Source organism: Capricornis sumatraensis, unplaced genomic scaffold (assembly GCF_032405125.1).
Source record: "Capricornis sumatraensis isolate serow.1 unplaced genomic scaffold, serow.2 scaffold15, whole genome shotgun sequence".
Classification (NCBI taxonomy): domain Eukaryota; kingdom Metazoa; phylum Chordata; class Mammalia; order Artiodactyla; family Bovidae; genus Capricornis; species Capricornis sumatraensis.
Window position 1 is genome coordinate 294,804 of NW_027184626.1, and position 5,802 is coordinate 300,605.

Here is a 5,802-nt window from a genome sequence, read left to right on the forward strand (position 1 = left end):
CAGGGATTCTTTTTAGCAATATATGTGTCTTGAATCTTTCAAAAATTTCAGCGTAGTTTTCATAGAAATAACAGCTATCTGGATTTCAGTACTGATTTTAACCATCCTACATAAGAGTTCCTAAATTACAGCAGTAACAATAGTAAATGCATTTGGCACATACAGGTTTGGAAACACACCCGACTGACTTTTAGTGAGCAGACAGTGAGTTGGTGCAGAATCACACAGATCTGCTAGAACTGAATCCGCTTATCACCAGCATCTAGCAGCCCTTGAGATTTGCTCCATATATTTTACAGAGCAATTGGGGAGTTCCTTGAAGAGCATTTAATTATGGAGATAATGTTTGAGAGCTTTTGTGAACACATAATATCCACATTGCCTTTTTAAACATTCATGTTCACCTCCAGAGAGTTCTAGCACTCAGTTAACATTCAATGAATATTAGCCACGCCATGTTTCATGAGAAAGTTAAATAGTTTTAAATGTTTTAAATCAATAAAAACTTTTATAAACTGTTTCAATTCAGTTCAGTTGCTCAGTAATGTCTGACTCCTTGCGACCCCTGGACTACAGCTCTCCAAGCCTCCCTGTCCATCACAAACTCCCGGAGCTTGCTCAAACTCATGTCCATCGAGTCAGTGATGCCATCCAACCATCTCATCCTCTGTCATCCCCTTTTCCTCCCGCCTTCAGTCTTTCCCAGCATCAGGGTCTTTTCCAGTGAGTCAGCTCTTCGCATCAGGTGGCCAAAGTATTGGAATTTCAGCTTCAGCATCAGTCCTTCCAATGAACATTCAGGACTGATTTCCTTCAGGATGAACTGGTTGGATCGCCTTGCAGTCCAAAGGACTCTCAAGAGTCTTCTCCAACACCACAGTTCAAAAGCATCAATTCTTCAGCATTCAGCTTTCTTTATATTCCAACTCTCACATCCATACATGACCACTGGAAAAACCATAGCTTTGACTATATGGACCTTTGTCAGTAAAGTAATGTCTCTGCTTTTTAATATGCTGTCTAGGTTTGTTATAGCTTTTCTTCCAAGGAGCAAGTGTCATGGCTGCAGTCACCATCGACAGTGATTTTGGAGCCCAAGAAAATAGACTGTTCAGCTTGCAATATACATTTCTGGGGTAAGATAACCATAACTGAAGAGCATTAAGACTAACAGTAGGGAGACTGCAGAACACATAAAGATCTAGTTCATTCCTTATATTCCTTAATTCAACAGTCAAGACAGTATTTTTTTTAAATAACTCAAACATGTTAATTTTTTTTTTGCCAGCCTCTGCCCTCAGTATAACAGTCAATTATACAAAGACAGAAAATTGTCATGTTTTAGTACAAGTATTTCATCTTTTTCATTAATTTTGTGAGTGATTTCTTTTAACTCTTGGAGTAAAATATGTTTTCCAAACTTAATCGAACAAATTTCTTTAAATATTTAAGTAGAGTATATATCCAAAACTTTTTCTTGAATTAGTTCTAGTTCTTTAAACAAACTAAAAGAACAGTAGAATTATAAGGCAGAAGAATTAGACTATTTCAAGCAAAAAAGCTTTAAATATCTGCCATCGAAGGCTAAATAATAGCCCCCCAAAAGATGTCTACACCAAATCTCTGAAATCTGTGAATGCCACTTATTTAGAAAAGTGGTCTTTTCCGATGTGATTAAGTTAAGAATCTCAACTTGAGATAATCCTGGACTACCCTGATAGGCCTAAATCCAATGATAAGTGTCCTTGTAAGAGAAAGACAGGTAGATTTGAGCCAGACAGAAGAGAAGACACAGAGAAGAGAAAGCAGTGTGACCACAGAGGCAAAGACAAGAGTGATCCGGCTTACAGTCAAGGAATGCATACAGCTGCCAGTAGCTGGAGGAGGCAAAGAATAGATCATTTCATAGAACTTTTGGAGGGAGTGCAGTCAGACCAACACCTTAGTTTCAGAATGCTGACCTCCAAAACTGTGTGAGAGTACATTTCTGTTGTTGTAAACTACCAAGTTTGTGGTTCCTTGTTACAATAGCCACAGGAAATTAATATTCATAAAATAAATCCAGTAAGCATGTCATCTAATCCAATACTGGGAACAACTCAAGATTAAATAGATACTAAGGTCTTCATTAGACAAAGATTTCCCAAAGAATGGTATTTGACCAATTCAATGATTTTACAGATCTGGTTATGTTCATTATAATCTGTTGTGCTCCTTACAGAGAATTATGGGGAAAAAGTAAAATATATTCATATAAAAAAGCAAAATTCAGAAGTCTTACATAAAAAGTGGTAGCAGTTGTTTACAAATACAACATATTTTCATTTCTGTAGGAATTTCTTTATTGTGCTTTTAAAGAGGAAATTTGGTTCTAAGTTCCTTCAGGGGAAATATTAACATTGTATTTTGTTTTTGAAAACTTGTAAAATTAAATTTGAAGCTATGAGACGTGAGTATTGATAAAGAAAATTGCAATGCTAATACTAATAGAGCACCGGGGGAATGTTAACAGAAAAGCTTATCTGCAGAGTATTAGTAAATTGTTTTATAAGTACTATGTGCCCATACACATACTCTCATTAATAAAATGTTAATTGGATTTTGAATTTATGGTGAAAACTAATGCCATGAGCAATTAAATAAGTAAGTAATAATCTGGTATCAGAAATTTTTATTAAATTGAGAGGAAAGTCGTCTTTACTTTTATTCAGCTTACATGAAACATTTGGAATGTGAATGTTTTACATTTAAATATTTTAAGATATTATTGTGTTGTGTAAAAATCAAAATTATTGTACACTTTCAATCCTTACCTTATTTTCAATAGGCTTTCAACTCCATGACAAAGGTTTTCTTACTTTACCCAATTTTAAGCATCACATCTTGCAATTATGTCCTAGTTTTCAGCTTTTCCTATGGCCTCTGGTACTTAGAATCAGAGTCATGTTGCAAGAGTCACCTTGTAGAGATACTAATAATTTGGGGGAGATCACCCAAGTCATGGTTGAGAGAATCAGCCAGGGGATGAGGGATATTCAGTTCGTGATGCAAATGGAGATAAGCCTACGGCCAAAATGGCAACCCACTGCAGTATTCTTGCCTGGAGAATACCGTGGTCAGAGGAGCCTGGTGGGCTGCTGTCCAGGGGGTCGCACAGAGTTGGACATGACTGAAGTGGCTTAGCATGCATGCATGCATTGGAGAAGGAAATCGCAACCCACTGCAGTATTTTTGCCTGGAGAATCCCAGGGACGGAGGAGCCTGGTGGGCTGCCATCTGTGGGGTCGCACAGAGTCGGACACGACTGAAGTGACTTAGCAACAGCAGCAGACCACCCTGAACACGCCCCATTTCCTCTGATCTCGGAAGCTAAGCAGGGTCGGGCCTGATTAGTACTTGGATGGGAGACTGCCTGGGAATACTGGGTGCTGTAGGCTCATGGAGAAGGAAATGGCAACCCACTCCGGTATTCTTGCCTGGAAAATCCCATGGACAGAGGAGCCTGGTGGGCTACAGTCCATGGATAGTGTTCCACTACCTTCTGCCATTTTGGAGGGCTTCCCTGGTGGCTCAGAGGGTAAAGCATCTGCCTGCAATGTGGGAGAACTGGGTTCGATCCCTGGGTTGGGAAGATCCCCTGAAGAAGGAAATGGCAACCCACTCCAGTATTCTTGCCTGGAAATTCCCATGGACAGAGGAGCCTGGTGGGCTACAGTCCACGGGGTAGCAAAGAGTCAGACATGCCTGAGTGACTTCACTTTCTTTCTTCTAAGAAATATGGGAAATTATGTGATGTCTCTACAGGAAATTGAATTACCTGCATCATATTAATAAGTTTAAGATTAGATCTTCTTGTTGTCTAGCATATTGAGGCCCTGCATCTTAACTCTGCTGCTGGTTCATGGGTGGTTCAGGTGAAGGGTGGCTGCAGCTGTTTATGCATTATGATATTTTGTTGGTACATTGCAGTCTGAGTCCAACTGAGCTGAGACAAAATTTTCACTGAATGGCTCTTCTGTGGCAGAGAAAAGGCTCAGTACAGGGATTTCTCTAAAACCAACCAAAGAAGGCTTAGTTACTGAGAGCACAAAATAAGTTGATTGTAAGGGTCTCTTATCTCTGAGGTAAAGCCAATCAAAACACAAGGCTTTGTAAAAATTCGAGATAAGAAGATAATCTGACCATATTGATCATAGTATATTTGTATGCCTAGTGACTTCGTGGTATCTCTGTTAAATCTAACCCCTGTTCTGATAATTCTGGTGGAGGAATTATGCTGGAATTTGATTAACCTTAATCTCCTGCTATGTAGCAGAAGTGAAAAGTGAAGATCCATCAGGCTCCTCTGTCCATGGAATTCTTCAGGCAAGGGTACTGGGGTAGCCATTCCTTTCTCCAGGGGATCTTCCCAACCAGGGATCAAACCCGTTCTCTACATTACAGGCAGATTCTTTACCATCTGAGCCACCAGGGAAGATATGGGGTGAAGGATATTCAAATGGAGACACAAGGACAACGCCTGCCTCCCCAACAAGGCCTCAAACATTCTTAAAGGGGGAGGAATTTGCAGTGGGTTCTCCCCACAGTTTTCAATGATGATCCATGTTTCACTGTCCTGTGTGCTGTCACACCAATTGTTCAGAATCATGTAAATCTCTATCCTGTGTTGGAAAGACTCTAGTGGAAGAAGCAGCTGGCTACAATCAAAGACTCAGAAATTAATCCATTTAACTCAGAAATGCTTATGGCAGACAGAATAATACCTCAAAAATGTCCATGTCCTAATTCCCAGAACCTATGTATGTGTTACTTTACATGGCAAAGGGGAAATAAAGTTGCAGATGGAATCAAGTTTGCTAATAAACTGACCCCAAGATGAGGAGACTATTCTGGCCAATGAAATCACAAGGGTCCTTAAAAGTGGAGGAGAAGCAATGTGAGAGTGTTACAGTGTGAGGATGACTCAGTGTGCCATTGGCACCTTTGAAGATGAAAGGGGGAAACCATAAGACAAGGAACATGACGTCGTCTAGAATGGGAAAAGGCAAAAGAAATGAATTCACCCCAGCCCTAGCACCTGCAGAAAAGAATGTGGTCTGGTAGACACATTTTAACCCTGTGAAACCCATGTCAGACCTCTGACCTACAAAGCTATACTATAAATTTGTATTATTTCAGGCATTCAATTTCAGTAATTTGTTATAGCAACAGTATTAAATGAATACAGTGGCATTCAGGAACCAACAGGATATCAAAATCCAGTGACTGTAGTTACTTAACTCACATTTCAGAATCCAAAGACTTGATCACTTTTTATGGGACAACAGGCAAGCCAATAAGAGGGCATTAATATTGCAGGATGGCATAGATATGTTGGTTTTGAACTGATAGTGGTTTATATCTGCTTCTAGGAAAGATATTTTAAGTACCAATAAGAGTACCAACCAGTGTCCCAGTGGAGGGAAGCCAAACTCTATACCTTGCTCACATGTGAGCACAATCAATCAGTCATCAAGTGCGTTAGCTCAGAACCATATCATAACCAGGTTCTTTCTACTTCTCACAAGGTTGATAATTCAATAATCACTTATTTTACTCGCTAACTATCTATGGTACTCTAATATCATTAAAAGAAAGGAATTTGCAAACCATAAAATTATATCTCATGGAATGTTTTATCCCCCTGACTTAGATACCCCAAATCAACATCAATACGATTACACTAGGTGAGAAACGCTGGGCTGGAAGAAGCACAAGCTGGAATCAAGATTGCCGGGAGAAATATCAATAACCGCAGATATG

At 39.5% G+C, this 5,802-nt stretch overlaps 1 pseudogene; it reads left to right on the plus strand.

Moving 5' to 3' along the window:
• The first annotated feature begins 3,316 nt into the window (after nt 1–3,316).
• LOC138072396 (5S ribosomal RNA) lies at nt 3,317–3,437 on the plus strand (annotated as a pseudogene).
• Nucleotides 3,438–5,802: the final 2,365 nt, after the last annotated feature.